The sequence below is a fragment of the Scylla paramamosain genome, chromosome 23 (genome assembly GCF_035594125.1).
Source record: "Scylla paramamosain isolate STU-SP2022 chromosome 23, ASM3559412v1, whole genome shotgun sequence".
Taxonomy (NCBI): domain Eukaryota; kingdom Metazoa; phylum Arthropoda; class Malacostraca; order Decapoda; family Portunidae; genus Scylla; species Scylla paramamosain.
This window is the reverse complement of record NC_087173.1, coordinates 14077825-14094491: the sequence shown is the minus strand read 5'-3', so window position 1 is coordinate 14094491 and position 16667 is coordinate 14077825. Positions and strand designations below refer to the sequence as shown.

Here is a 16667-nt window from a genome sequence, read left to right as displayed (position 1 = left end):
GTATACTAGTTAACTCTTGCATTAGAGAGGTGGACAGAATAGGGGTGAGAGAAAGAAGAGTCTTGTGCAGCAAGGCTGTGGGAGGAGGGGAGGCATGCAGTTAGCAAGATCAGAAAAGCAGTTAGCATGAAAATAGCAGTAGAAGACAGCTAGAGATGCAACATTGCGGCAATGAGAAAGGCTGAAGACAGTCAGTTAGAGGAGAGGAGTTGATGAGACAAAAACTTTTTTATTCCACCCTGTCTAGAAGAGCGGCATGAGTGGAACCTCCCCAGACATGTGAAGCATACTCCATACATGGACGGATAAGGCCCTTGTACAGAGTTAGCAGCTGGGGAGATGAGAAAAACTGGCAGAGACATCTCAGAACACCTAACTTCATAGAAGCTGTTTTAGCTAGAGATGAGATGTGAAGTTTCCAGTTCAGATTATAAGTAAAGGACAGACCAAGGATGTTCAGTGTAGAAGAGGGGGACAGTTGAGTGTCACTGAAGAAGAGGGGATAGCTGTCTGGAAGGTAGTGTTGAGTTGATAGATGGAGGAATTGAGTTTTTGAGGCATTGAACAATACCAAGTTTGCTCTGCCCCAATCAGAAATTTTAGAAAGATCAGAAGTCAGGCGTTCTGTGGCTTCCCTGCATGAAATGTTTACCTCCTGAAGGGTTGGATGTCTATAAAAAGACATGGAAAAGTGCAGGGTGGTATCATCAGCGTAGGAGTGGATAGGGTAGGAAATTTGATTTACAAGGTCATTGATGAATAATAAAAAGAGAGTGGGTGACAGGACAGAACCCTGAGGAACACCACTGTTAATAGATTTAGGAGAAGAACAGTGACCGTCTACCACAGCAGCAATAGAACGGTCAGAAAGGAAACTTGAGAGAAAGATAGAAGCCATAGGGGGGTAATTTGGAAATCAAGACTTTGTGCCAGACTCTATCAGGAGCTTTTGATATGTACAAGGCAACAACAAAAGTTTCACCAAAATCTCTAAAAGAGGATGACCAAGACTCAGTAAGGAAAGCCAGAGGATCACCAGTAGAGCGGCTTTGACGGAACCCATACTGGCAATCAGATAGAAGTTTGTGAAGTGACAGATGTTTAAGTATCTTCCTGTTGAGGATAGATTCAAAAACTTTAGATAGGCAGGAAATTAAAGCAATAGGACAGTAGTTTGAGGGATTAGAACAGTCGCCCTTTTTAGGAACAGGCTGAATGTAGGCAAACTTTCAGCAAGAAGGAAAAGTAGATGTTGACAGACAGTGCTGAAAGAGTTTGACTAGGCAAGGTGCAAGCACGGAGGCACAGTTTCGGAGAACAATAGGAGGGACCCCATCAGGTCCATAAGCCTTTCAAGGGTTTAGGCCAGCAAGGGCATGGAAAACATCATTGTGAAGAATTTTAATAGGTAGCATGAAGTAGTTAGAGGGTGGAAGAGAGGGAGGAACAAGCCCAGAATCGTTCAAGGTAGAGTTTTTAGCAAAGGTTTGAGCAAAGAGTTCAGCTTTAGAAATAGATGTGATGGTAGTGGTGCTATCTGGTTGAAATAAAGGAGGGAAAGAAGAAGAAGAAGCAAAGTTATTGAAGATATTTTTGGCTAGATGCCAGGAGATATTTTTGGCTAGATGTCAGAGAGTCATGAGGGTAGTTAGATCTTGAAAGATTTTGACACTTTCTATTACTGAAGGAGTTTTTGACTAGATGGAGAACAGACTTGGCATGGTTCCAGACAGAAATATAAAGTGCATGAGATTCTGGTGATGGAAGGCCTAAGTACCTTTTGTGGGCCACCTCTCTATCATGTATAGCACGAGAACAAGCTGTGTTCAACCAAGGTTTGGAAGGTTTAGTCCGAGAAAAAGAGAGAGGAATGAATGTATGCCTCCATGCCAGACACTATCACCTCTGTTATGCATTCAGCACACAAAGACGGGTCTCTGACACGGAAGCAGTAGTCATTCCAAGGAAAATCAGCAAAATACCTCCTCAGGTCCCCCCAACTAGCAGAGGCAAAATGCCAGAGGCACCTTTGCTTAGGGGGATGCTGAGGAGGGATTGGAGTGATAGGACAAGATACAGATATGAGACTGTGATCGGAGGAGCTCAATGGAATAGAGAGGGTGACAGCATAAACAGAAGGATTAGAGGTCAGGAAGAAGTCAAGAATGTTGGGCATATCTCCAAGACGGTCAGAAATACAAGTAGGGTGTTGCACCAATTGCTCTAGGTCGTGGAGCATAGCAAAGTTGAAGGCTAGTTCACCAGGATGGTCAGTGAAGGGAGAGGAAAGCCAAAGCTGGTGGTGAACACTGAAGTCTCCAAGAATGGAGATCTCTGCAAAAAGGGAAGAGTGTCAGAATGTGCTCCACTTTGGAAGTTAAGTAGTCAAAGAATTTCTTATAGTCAGAGGAGTTAGGTGAGAGATATAGAGCACAGATAAATTTAGTTTGAGAGTGACTCTGTAGTCGTAGCCAGATAGTGGAAAACTCGGAAGATTCAAGAGCGTGGGCACGAGAGCAGGTTAAATTGTTGCGCACATAAATGCAACATCCAGCTTTGGATTGAAAATGAGGATAGAGAAAGTAGGAGGGAACAGAAAAAGGGCTACTGTCAGTTGTCTCAGGCACCTGAGTTTCAGTGAGGAAAAGAAGATGATGTTTAGAAGAGGAGAGGTGGTGTTCTACAGACTGAAAATTAGATCTTAGATCACAAATGTTGCAGAAGTAAATGAAGAAAAAATTGAGGGGGTGTCAAGATACTTAGGGGCGTCATCAGCAGAGCAGTCCAACCAGGGGACATTTGTGGTCTCCTCCCCAGATGAGGACTCCAAAGCTGGTGTAGGAGTTGTCATGAATTTTGAAATTTTGAGTGAAGGTTGTGTGTGTTATTAGGTGCTTGTAGTTTTGTGTGGAGGAAGAGAGTTGTCTTTATAGGGCAGGCTGTGACTGCCCCCTTGTGTTGTGAGACACAAAAGGAAAAGTTCAGTGAGATCACAGGTAGGTTTAATGATAAGTTCACAGTACCCTCTGATCCAGTGCTTTAGACCTCACTGGGAGTAATTATTGTTTTAGCAGGTGTCTACTGCCTCCTCCTGAAGGAAAATTATGTGAAAGAACAATAAAGGAAAGATGGATGGAACACCTGGAAAAAGATGAAGTTTTAGTAAATTGTCAATTTGGATTTAAAAGGGGAAGATCATGCTCCATAAACTTACTGTCCTTTCATTCAAGGATAGTTAATATTGTGCAGGAGAGAGACGGATGGGTGGATGGTGTCTACTTAGACTTGAAGAAAGCAAAGTACATCCCAAAGATTGCTAAGGAAGATTAAAAAATTATGGAAAATTTGGAGGAAGACAGCTGGAGTGAATGGAGGATTATCTGGATGATAGAGAGATGAGAACTGTAATACAAGACCAGAATTCATCTTGGCTAAAAGTAACTAGTGGTGTCTCACAGGGGTCAGTTTTAGGACCGATAAAGTTTGTAATATATGTGAACGACATAAATGAAGAAACAGATAGTTATATGAACTTATTTGCAGATGATGCTAAACTGATGAGAAGGATAGATAATGTAAATGACTGTATGGTACTGCAAGATGATTTAAATAAGATAAATAGATGGAGTAAATCTTGGCAAATGGAATTCCATTTCAGTAAATGCAAAGTAATGGAGTTTGGTAAGAGTAAGAAAAGAATACAATATTATTATGATATGGATGGTGTGAAGTTAAAGAAGTCAAAAGAGGAAGTAGATTTGGGAGTAACAGTTACTGAAAATTTGACACATTGATAAAATTACTGGAGACAGTGAAATTGTTAAAAAGAATAAGAATGGCACTCATATTTGGAAGAAGAAATGATAAAAAGTTGTTGATTTCCATGATAAGACTAAGATTGGAATATGCAGCAGTGGTGTGGTCTCATCATACAAAGAGGAATATTATAAAATTAGAAAAAGCAAAAAGAGCAGTCACTAAGATGGTTTCAGAGTTGAGTAAATTGACCTATGAAGAGAGATTAAGAATGTTGGAAATTCCTACCCTTGAAAATAGGAGAGAGAGAGAGATTTAATAAACATCTATAGAATGATAAATGGTATGGAAAATGTGAAGAAAGAAGGTTTTTATAAATTTAGACACACAGAGTACAAGTGGTCACAGCAAGAAGTTGAAGAAAGTTAACTGTAGAAGAGACATTAAGAAGTATAGTTTTCCTCACTGAAATGAGAACAAATGGAATGAACTCGGTGAAGACGTTGTCAATGCCGAAACTGTCAGTGCTTTTAAAACCAAACTGATAGATATAGAGACGCTGTACTATGAGATTACTCCCCTCCCGTACACCACAACTAGGTAAACACAACTAGGTAAATACACACACACACACACACACACACACACACACACACACACACACACACACACACACACACACACACACACACACACACACACACACATGGAAGAAAGAGAGAGAGAGAGAGAGAGAGAGAGAGAGAGAGAGAGAGAGAGAGAGAGAGAGAGAGAGAGAGAGAGAGAGAGAGAGAGAGAGAGAGAGAGAGAGAGAGAGAGAGAGAGAGAGAGAGAGAGAGAGAGAGAGAGAGTGTGGGCTCGCTCACTCTGAGTTGCCAAACATCATTTCAAGACATATGGGTGCAAAATACAGGCTGCCAAGATTAAAAAGAGCCTTCATATCATATGATGTAAGTCACAGTTACATGCTGTTCATCATATGATAAATGTTGCAGTTTATGGGTTAAGGACATTAACCTAACATAACCAGACCTAAACCTTAATAGAAAAAATAAAGAGTCCAAGGTGTGGTTTGCAGACCTCCTCTTCCTCATCCTCAAAGGGTACTGGTGCCATCGATTGTTCAGCACTCTACTAATTTTGGCAAAACACTGTGCAATCTTAAGAATTGTATGCCTTGCTTATGGAACTGCATGATAAAATCCAAATATTTAAATTTGTGTGCACTACACTCAGTTGCCATTGTGACACTGAGTACCCTTGTGGGTAACTAGCTGACTGCTGTGGCTGCAACATATACACATGGTGACTGGCTGAAAATAAATGATGCATTGCCTGGAAGTAAGTGACATTTAACGACATTCTAATGTCATTAAAAGTACAGTTCTCATTTGCTGAACAAAAGAGATGCAAGAGAGCATGCATCATTACATACTGGAAACAAACATACAAACACATGCATCACACTATATCTCTCCAAGTAAACCCTGTCAGCATGGACTTACAATTTGTGAAGCAGTGTACGATGGATCACGTCACTAATGTAACCGTGAGTGACCCTAAAACAACCCTCACACCCATATTGTACAGTATGTATTCATCATCAATATCCACATAATTTAGCTGCTTCATGAGGAGCTGCTATAGCTAAGATTATTCAATGTCACTATCTCCTTTTGAAAAAGCATATTATTTTGAGCAGTAAAAAAATTTATCTCAGTCTGAAAAATTATCATGATCAACATATTTACCAAGAAGTGGCCCCAAAAAACAGGTATACACTGTCACTCTATTGCAGTGTCTTGCATTGGCTAATGATCATAGGGGCCTTCCTGGGGAGGGAGTGGGAAGATGGCTAATGTGGGAAAGGAAGGGGTAAAAGAGAGGGCTGAGGCTCACCTGCACTGATGTTGCTTGGTCAACTTCACATAAGGGTCATTTAGCTGTCTTGTCAACCAGTCCTGTGAGCTTTTACTTTTTCCTCTCAGATTTTTAGGCACAGTCTAGTAAGCAGCACATGATGTACAAGAGTAACAGCTGCCTTGTACAGTGGCAGTGTGTCTTGAAGCCATCACTCCCACTACCCTGTTGTGTTCTTGTTCTTGTTGGGGATTTGAGGGGCTGTGCAGGCTGTGGTGCCACAACCTCTAGAGGCCTGGAGGTGCTGGCAGCAGGCAAGTTATCCAGTTATATTCTGGTGAGCTGCTGGAGGAAGACCCTGGTATGGTTAAGTGGCTTGAAGGCCAAGCTGGGGTCTTGGAAACCACCCAAGAGGTCTGCTAGTGATGGCCTGTGGATGTGGAGTAATAACACTGAGTGGAGAAGAGCAGTGTGGTGGGAGAGGTGGTGAGAAGGACTGGGTGGGAACTGGCTCCAGAATGCATGTTGTAAATGTTTAAAATATGTATGCAATCATTAACATTATTTTGGAAGTCTTGCAAATGATATCTACGAATGAGCAAAATATTATTTTTGATGACATAAAACGCACCTTTTTTCTCCCCCAAAAATGTCTCAGAAAATGAGCCTGCATCTTATAAGACAAAGGTTCAGCTTTGGGACAGTGGCCAGTGGTAAGTCTGTGGCAACAGTGGCCCTTAGATCAAATCCCAAACATCTTCACACACATAAACAAAGTGATGATCAATTCTATACCACAAAAACAATTCTTTTTTACAAGATAACAATGCATAACAGGTCATACTTACTAGTAATTCACATAAAATAACACCAGTCAGGAAGAAATTAGGTGATGACTCTTACATTTCATGTACCAAAACAAACTTGCAGTTGGTTGCAAACCAAACCTGGTGACAACTGCAGGATTCACTGCGTTTCTTAGTATGATGCCATTATTCCTTGAGGTAAGACACACCTTCATACAACTGGAATTGTACCTATCTTTTAAGATTTTTACCTTGCATACATGTTCAACAAAACTTGAAGCTAATGAGAAACTATTGCATTCTTAAAAAATAGCTTACTACCTAACAAAATAAAAGATTTTATAAGTGAAGAGAGTGTCATGAAGTAGGGCGACTCATGGTGATGGTTTGTACTGAATATTTCAAATAAAAATACATTGTAGAGAATAAGGTGAATCTGTTTTCACACATCCTTATGCTTTGAAAATGTACTAAAATATACAACTAGGATCATGTGTAGAATGATGATAAAAAAATGTGATGTACAAACTTTATTACAATCTGGCCTCTGACAATGTCACTGTCTATGCCACATTTGTTTACATCTCACAGCAGGATTAGTCTAAGTACTGGTGTTGGTAGGTCCTAACAAATATTAAGGTTTTTTAAATGTAAAATATTGAGATTTAATAAGGATCTGAATACATATAAGAGGGCTTCAAATGTCAGGTGAAACCCTTCACTTCATATTCAGAGCTTAAACCTGTTTACTTACCTTTTTTTTTTTTTTTTTATGCCTGCCCAAACTGAGGTGCGTCTTATTGAGTCCATGTGTCTTATAAGCCATTAATTATGGTATAATGAAATACGAATAAGTGTCTGCATCCAGCATTTGAAGAAACTGCATAAACAATATGAAAATATTTCATTCATGCTGGCTAATATTAGGCACTGATTTAGTGTTGTCATAAGCTCAATAGTTTTTTGTACTCCGATTGGTATATATATATATATATATATATATATATATATATATATATATATATATATATATATATATATATATATATATATATATATATATATATATATATATATACTCGTATATATATATTTACGCAAGCCCAGTGACACATCATAAAGAGTTAAGACTGCTAAACAGAGAGGGAAACCTGTGATGTGACCATAGTCCTCATGAGTAAATAAAAAAAACTTATGTCCGTAGATATGCAAAATAAATTGTTTGCTGATTGTACTACATGTAGCCCTTCATCTCTCAAATTATAATGCAATATTTTTCAGGCACCAAAGATTTTTCAAGGGGAGTGCATTAATGATGCATATATCGAGTTTGTCTAAATCTGAAATGTTTGAGGTGCATTTATCACATTTAAACCTAGTCCATTTCACATAAACCAATGGCAATCAAGAGGAATAGAGAAGCTCCAGTGGGGAATTATATGAAACAGACATTTTCTGATGTTGCTGTATCATATGCTTAATTGCCATACTTTTAAACCTTCTGCCAATGCTGGTGATCACCTGACCAAACTGCACCAGACAATCAAGATAGTGGGGAAGTCCTTACTTTCAAAAATCCAAAGTTCACCAAGGTTGTCAATCAGCGGGGTGGGCAAGCATGAGTGGTCACCAATGCTTACATCTCATATTCCTGCCCAACTCAGCACATCACTGACAGAAAAAAATGTATGAGAAACACGAATTTGTTTACATCTGCTGCAGTCACCATGGCAACCAGCAAAGAAGTGACGGTTTGTTGGGCTACTCCTTTATCATTTTTTGATAAGGAAATCCTCATTAACATGGTAAAAGAGCATATTAATGCAATAAATAACAAGAACACAAAGTTTTATACAGTAAACAAGAAGGCAATGACTCACCAGCACGTGAGGAGAATGTGAAAAAACATCAGAAATGGATGTGAAACATTGTTTGACATTGTTTATGATGTTATATAATGCATGGCAATATGAACTGGGTGACATTGATGTCTGTGTGTGTGTGTGTGTGTGTGTGTATTTACCTAGTTGCATTGTACAGGGCATGAGCCAAAGTTCATTTTGTCCTGTCTCCATAACCATGCTTATTCAGTTTCTCTTTAAACATGTGTACAACGTTTGCCAAAACCAATTCTTTCTTCAAATCATTCCAGATTTCAAGAGTTCGATACGGGAAACTATTTCTTGATGTAGCTCAAACATCCACTCTTTATTTTATTCTCAAACAGATGAGAAACACTGTTTATGAAGTTGTATAATGTATGACGTGAATAGGGTGATGTTGGTATCTGTGTGTGTGTGTGTGTGTGTGTGTGTGTGTGTGTGTGTGTGTGTGTGTGTGTGTGTGTGTGTGTGTGTGTGTGTGCATTGTACAGGGCACGAGCCAAAGTTTATTTTGTCCTGTCTCCATAACCATATTTATCCAGTTTCTCTTTAAACATGTGTACACTGTTTGCCACAACCACCTCTTCCTTCAAATCATTCCAGATTTCAACAGTTTGATACAGGAAGCTGCATTTCTTGGTGCCGCTCAAACATCCACTCTTCTTTATTTTCTTCCCATGTCCCCTTGCCCATCTCTCTCCCTCCTCCACCTGTGATAGCAAGTCAATTCTGTCTATTCTTCCTATATTGTTTACTAATTTGTACATTGTTATCAGGTCTCCTCTTACTCTTCTCTCTTGTAGCGTTGGTAATCACATCTCTTCAAGTCTTTCTTCATAGCTTAAGTCTTTCAGTTCTGGTACCATCTTTGTTGCTATCCTCTGTATTCTTTCCAGTTTCTGTAATTTTTTTTTCCTATTTGGAGCCCAAACTAACACTGCGTGCTCCAATTTAGGTTATATCATTCTTGTTATAATTTTCTTCATTATTTCTCTATCTAAATAGTTAAATGCCACCCTAATGTCTGTTAAAAAGCTGTATGTAGAGCCAAATATTATGTTTATGTGCCTTCTTTTTCTTCATGAATTTTTTGTTATTATTTCTCTTCCCATTTTGTAATTCAATGAAGATATCTTTTTACTTTTTCCTATTTCCAACACATGGCATTTTCTGGCATTGAATTCTAGTTTCCATCTTTGGCTCTATGTATGTATCTTGTCAATATCCTTTTGTAACTCCTTGCAGTCATTTTCATCCTTTACTATTTTCATTATTTTTGCATCATCAGCAAAAAGGTTTATATAACTATTTAGATCCTCTGTCATATCATTTACATATATTTGAAACATAATAGGTGCCAACACAGATCCTTGTGGTACCTCACTTGTCACTTTGTGCCAACTTGAATTAGTGTCTCTGATTACTGTTCTCAATTCCTTCCCTTGTCAATAATCTTCTGTCTATCTCAACATTGTTCCCTTTAGCCCTCCTTCATTCTCTGACTTCCACATACGACTTTTGTGTGGAACTTTATCAAATGCTTTTTTAGAGATCCAGGTGTACTGCACAAACCCATCCATCCCTCTCTTGCACTCCATCTATTACTCTTGTATGGAAGCTCAGTAGATTTGTGACACAGGATATCCCTTTCCTGAATCCAAATTGCTTTTCTGTAATTATCTTTTCATCTTCTAAATACTGCACCCATCTGTCTTTAATTACTATTTCACAAAGCTTGCTTACAATACTTGTTAGTGACACTAGTCTGTAATTCAATGGTTCCATTTAACTTCCCTGTTTGTATATTGGGACTTTGTTAGCTCTTTTCCATTCCCTTGGTACTTTTCCTTCTCTCAACAAGCTGTTAATTATATCCCATATGGGTTTTTCCATTTGTTCTCTGCATTCTTTTAATATCCATCCATTTACTTGATCTGGTCCCACAGCTTTTCTAACATCCAGCTCTTCAGCAGTTTCTTGATTTGTTGTCTCTTTACTTGTATTTCCTATATTCCCTCATTCTGTGATACCACTTTCAGTGCCACAAAATCAGTTTCCTTTGTAAATGTGGACTGAAAACTCTCATTCATTAGTTCACTCATCTCCTCAGTAGTTTCATAAATTCTTCCTTCTCTTCTTAACTTGTTTATGTCATCCCTATGTTTCATTTTCCTGTTTATGTATCTGTAGAAGAGTTTGGGCTCTTCCTTGCATTTTCTTATTATCTCACTTTCAAAATTTCTTTCTTCTTCTTTTCTTATTATACCATATTCATTCCTTGCCTTTCTGTATTCTTCCCTAGTATTTGTGTTCAGTTGTCTCATCATTTCCTCCAAGCCCTGTCCTTTTTCCTTTTTGCTTCTACTCACCTGCCATTATACCATTCATGCTTCCCAATTTACACTTTATAACTTGGCACAAATTTAAAGGTAAATTTTTACCTTTAAATAGTTCTTCCCAGTTATTTTTTCCATAAAATTTATTAAGTTCTGCAAAGTTTGCCTTAGAATAGTTCTGTCTCCCATTTCAAAATTGTTCATTCCTGTGCAACACTTTTTCCTCCTGTGGCATTATTTCTATTGTCACATGATCACTTCTTCCCAGTGGACTCAGACAATGTATACTTGATCTACTTTCTGGGATTTTTTGTAAACACTAAGTAAAACTGTGATGGTTCTTCTTCTTTGTATCTTGTAAGTTCGTTCACCCACTGTCTCATTGTATTCACCATCATGGTAAGCATGGTATGCTGGTGATATCACCCTGCACTTTTTCACATCTTTTCGTAGACGTCCAACCCTTCAGGAAGTAAACAGTTCATGCAGGGAAGCCACACAACGCCTGACTTCTGATCTCTCAAAAATTTCTGATTGGAGTAAAGCAAACTTGGTATTGTTCAATGCCTCAAAAACTCAATTCCTCCATCTATCAACTCAACACAACCTTCCAGACAACTATCCCCTCTTCTTCAATGACACTCAACTGTCCCCCTTTTCTACACTGAACATCTTTACTTGTATTCTGAACTGGAAACTTCACATCTCATCTCTAGCTAAAACATCTTCTATGAAGTTAGGTGTTCTGAGACATCTCTGTTATTTTTTCTCACCCTTCCAGCTACTAACTCTGTACAGGAGCCTTATCTGTCTATGTATGGAGTATGATTCACATGTCTGGGGGATTCCACTCATACCAGTCTTCTAGACAGGATGGAATCAAAAGCTTTTCATCTCATCAACTCTCTTCTGTCTTCAGCCTCTTTCTCATTGCAGCAATGTTGCATCTCTAGCTGTCTTCTACCACTATTTTCATGCTAACTGCTCTTCTGATCTTGCTAACTGCATATCTCCCCTCCTCCCATGGCCTCACTGCATAAGACTTGTTTCTCTCACCCCTGTTCTGTCCACCTCTCTAATGAAAGAGTTAACCAGTATTCTCAGTCAGTCACTCATCCCTTTCTCTGGTAAACTCTGGAACTCCCTGCCTGCTTCTGTATTTCCACCTTCCTATGATTTGAACTCTTTCAAGAGGGAGGTTTCAAGACACATATCCTTCAATTCTTGACTACTACTTCTGACCTAATCCGGGTCTGGTATCACAGTGAGCTTTTTTTTTTATTGGATTTTTGTTTCCCTTTGCCAGTGTCCCTCCTACATAAAAAAAATAAATAAGTAAATATATATGAAAAATAAGTTCACTCCATGACCCAACATTTTCTTTCACTTCCATCTTCTGCCAGTTCATTCCTTTAGTGTTGAAGCTGCCTACTAAAAGCACTTTGTTACTTTTCCTTATCATTTCCTGTGCTATTTCTTGTTTTTAGTTGTATAATTTTATATCTATCAGTTTCCCATGCATTAGTTTTTGGTGGTATGTACATCACAGTAACTTTCCTTTTTTTCATTTCATTTGATCTTAATCACAACACTCAAAGTTTCTGCCATTCCATCGCCATATTCAACTTCCTCAACAACAATATCCTCTTTTACCAATATCATTGTTGCTCTTCCTCCCTTTCCTTTTCTGTCTCTCCTCCATGCACTACAACCTTCCTTTGCAAATTCCAACTTTATTTCCTCTTAGTATGATTTAAATTAAACAAACCACATCTGGTTTATTGTTCTTTAGGTAGTCTTTAAGTTCCATTTGGCTCAACACCAAACCATCTACATTAGTATACATAATCTTTAAACTTCTGCTTGGTGTGGCATCTTTGTGGCACCATTTCCTCACTTTCATGTCCACAACTTTCCAAGCAAATCTCCTCGCTTGTTCTTGTGTTCTCTTCTCATTTTTTGACTGGGCCTCTACTCTACTACTTTCCTCTACTTTACTCTTTCAGTTTACTTCTCTCTCCTTTATTCATATTTATTCATTCCTTCTACTTTTGCCAATTTTCTTGTTCTTTGCAAGACATATTTCACTGCTGTTTGTGCCATGAATCTTATTTTCATTGGTCTTGTTCCATTTTCATTGTATTTTCCAATCTTGTAAACCTCTTCAATTTGTTCAACTATCTCCTCTCCTTCCTCCGCCACTTCTGCTATAATTTCCTTAGTCTTTTTTGCCTCTTCTTTCTCTCTAGCTATTTTCATTAGTAAGTTCTTCTTCTTGACCCCAAATACCACCACAAACATCTTTCTCTGTACAATGTCTCTCACAAGATTACTTTTTTCCTTTATTATTTTAATCAATTGCTTTTCAATGTCCTTATTGTGTTCCTGTTGCTGTTGCCTTATGATCTTATCTATATTCACCTTTTGTTGTTGTTCTCTCTCTTCTTTCCAACTTTTGACTTCTGCTGTCACTGACTCTTTCACTTTCCCAACCTTAATCTCTCTCTCTCTCTCTCTCTCTCTCTCCTCTCTCTCTCTCTCTCTCTCTCTCTCTCTCTCTCTCTCTCTCTCTCTCTCTCTCTCTCTCTCTCTCTCTCTCTTGTAAAGCTTTCTTTAACTCCTCATTCTCTTCCTTGAGTTTCTTGATTTCTTTATAGTACTTCTTGTTTAAGTTCACTATTATTGTCACCTCTTCTCTCAGTTCTTTGTTTTCTTTTTCTTTTTCCATCTTCCTCTTCTTCATCTCTATTATATCACTGGATATCTTTTTACAATGCCACCACCCACCTCTCTCTCTTCCTTCCATGTCTTTATTATTGCTACTAAGTTATGAATTTATCATATTTTCACATTTTCTTCAATTTTCCATATTTGTTTATTTGTATAAGCTACACTGAGGTCTTCTTCCTTGAAACCCTCAAAAATGTTTGCTGTGTCCGCCAACATCTTCCTTCTTGGTATCACTGACAAGACAATGTTTACCCATACACTACTCTCCCATTCACCTTTTTTGCTCACTTCCCAATTTACACTTCACTTCCCCTGCACTCACACATCACACAATTCCCTCTTATAGAGACAGGACTCAAGCTCGGCCCCCTGTACAACCAAAACTTAGGTAACCCCTTAGAGCTGCTGTGGATGTGTCCAATTAGCTGGGCAGCACAGTGTGTGTGTGTGTGTGTGTGTGTGTGTGTGTGTGTGTGTGTGTGTGTGTGTGTGTGTGTGTGTGTGTGTGTGTGTGTGTGTGTGTGTGTGTGTGTGTGTGTGTGTGTGTGTGTGTGTGTGTACTAACAATACAGGGTGTACCATGAATTAAGGTACATACCTTAGGATATGATAATTCAACTAATCCTAAGTCAAAAATACTCTATACACACACATGCTGTTTGCTTTATTTTGTGAGAAATTAACCTGTAAGTTGTGTATTGTGGGAGCGGCTTCCCTGGGATCAGTCTCCTGATGATGGATAGGTGGTGGAGGCCCACAGGAATAGCCAGCAAGATCCCTTCACCTAACACCAACAGATTTCTTTCCTTTGGGGACTCATGAAATCCTTGGTATACAAGAACAAATCACGTTACAGAGAGGAGTTGATTCACAGCATTAAGGAAGCTGCAGAGCAGATAAGGAATGACAGGAGCAAAAAGATGCACTTTGGCTATCACTTGATTGACAAGGCTTGCCATTTAAATGTCAAGATGATAACTGTCAAAGGGGATGACATTTGCAGTGAACTGCCATGTGTGTTTTAAAAAGTAGCACTGAATAACCACTGTATTGCTGTGTTACCTGCACATTTTCTTCACTGGCACATACAAAAATTTAATCTGTTATTTGCTATTTCCTGTAAGGATTTGACTGCATACAATGTACACAAAAATTTATCACTTAATGCTATGCAGCATCACGCGAGTACGTAGCGAGCCAAGGAGGGGAGGAAGGAGGCGGAGGCACACCCAGGCAAGCAGCTCCCGCAACTCACAACTTAGCTACACATTAATTTCTCACAAAATAAAACAAAACACAGCATATGTATATAGAGTATTTTCAACTTAGAATTACTTGAACTATCATACCTAAAGTGTGTACCTAAACTTGCAGGACACCCTGTAAAAACTAAGAAAAACACAACAATCTACTGCTAAAACACAGGGCATTACAAGCTTAATTCCTATACAGTTATTTCCAGTAGTCAGGATAAAGTCAGGTTACACTGGTTTAGGTAACATAAGATAAGACTAGATTCACATGCATACACATGCAGGCACACTATATGTACACACCAGCATATGTGAGGAACTGGTACAGCCTGTCCTGGGAGTCCACGTACCTTCCTATCTTGGTCACTTCAGACGCGCCTCTTCCGGTAACGCAGACAGTGACATTCATGGGGCCGACCAGCTTAGCCTTGGAGCGACAAGTAACCTTCTCCCTTGTCAGTGTGTCACAGAGCTCCAGGTTGTCGTCCACTATATCACAGGGGACGCCTCCAACAAAGGCCCTGTTATGAGAGTTAAGGATGTGAGGTAAGGCTACAGCTTGAAATGTGCATTCCCCAATATCCCAGTGCCTTTTCTTTATTAACAGGCTCTAATAGTGTTTGGAGCTCCCCTGATTGGAGTGGTAATTTAAAAGGTTTTAGTGGATGTTATCAGGGTTTTCAAGGGCATTTTCATGATTCAAGTAATGGTTTAATAAGGTTAGTAATAGTTTAACAGACTTTAATTGATGTTACCAGGGTTTTCAAGGGTGTTTTTATGATCAAGTAATGGTTTAATAATGCTAGTGACAGTTTAACAAGTTTCAGTGGATGTTGTCAGGGTTTGCAAGGATGTCTCTGTGATTCAAGTAATGGTTTAAAAGGGTTAATGATACTGTAACAGGTTTTAGCAGATGTTGTTATGGTTTGCAAGGGTGTTTTCATGATTCCAGTAACAGATTAAGGAAGGACAGTGATTAAAACTAAACTAAAAACTCCACAACACAACACATACTTGGTAAAAACATTCCCACTCTTAGCTTTACTGGAGACAAGATCAGTGTTGTTATGGTTTGCAAGGGTGTTTTCATGATTCCAGTAACAGATTAAGGAAGGACAGTGATTAAAACTAAACTAAAAACTCCACAACACAACACATACTTGGTAAAAACATTCCCACTCTTAGCTTTACTGGAGACAAGATCAGTGTTGTTATGGTTTGCAAGGGTGTTTTCATGATTCCAGTAACAGATTAAGGAAGGACAGTGATTAAAACTAAACTAAAAACTCCACAACACAACACATACTTGGTAAAAACATTCCCACTCTTAGCTTCACTGGAGACAAGATCAGTGTGGTCAAGCTTGCAGTGTTTGCTGTTGTGGAAACTGCCATGAAGATCCAAAAGAGAGCCTGGCAATGACCAAAGAAGAGCTACTGTCTCAATAGTAGGTGACCTTGCCCAGCCATACTAAGGAGAGAGTGACACAGGAGGATGAGGAGATGAGGAGATGAGAGGAGACATGAGAGAAAATGTAGAACTGGGAGAGAAAGGGAGGAGGAGATGTGTACGAGTGCAATACATGCTGTGGGTGTAAGGGGATGACCTCTAATGAATGGAAGAAGGGAATAGAGTGCTAGAGAGAGAGAGAGAGAGAGAGAGAGAGAGAGAGAGAGAGAGAGAGAGAGAGAGAGAGAGAGAGAGAGAGAGAGAGAGAGAGAGAGAGAGAGAGAATGAGAGCATGCAAGAACATAAATAAATGGAGAGAAGAATAGTGAAAGAGATGAGAGAATGAGTTAGTGCATACAAAAATGAGAAAACATGCATAAACAAAAATAAATGAAGCTCAGAATGATGAGAGAGAGAGAGAGAGAGAGAGAGAGAGAGAGAGAGAGAGAGAGAGAGAGAGAGAGTGAGAGAGAGAGAGAGAGAGAGAGAGAGAGAGAGAGAGAGAGAGGAAGAGAAAAGTGGGGAGACAAATGCTGAGAGAGAAAGAGATGAGAGAAGGAGAGAGTTGGTGTACAAATCTGGCTGTTGTAGCTG

General features: G+C 39.1%; 1 protein-coding gene across 5 annotated transcripts in view; it reads right to left on the bottom strand.

The window, feature by feature from the left end:
- Window positions 1-16283, bottom strand: part of LOC135112260 (uncharacterized) — a 34575-nt gene extending 18292 nt beyond the window's left edge. Inside the window, exons 1-4 of one of the 5 annotated variants that reach the window (XM_064026527.1) lie at window positions 15931-16283; window positions 14928-15145; window positions 7990-8093; window positions 5656-6046 (exon numbers count right to left, since the gene is read on the bottom strand). The gene's annotated coding sequence lies outside the window, so the exon portion shown is untranslated. Of the gene's footprint in view, window positions 1-5655; window positions 6047-7989; window positions 8094-14927; window positions 15146-15638; window positions 15676-15930 lie in introns of those variants that run through there. The other 4 variants (XM_064026530.1, XM_064026529.1, XM_064026526.1 and 1 more) reach the window with 4 other exon arrangements.
- Window positions 16284-16667: the final 384 nt, after the last annotated feature.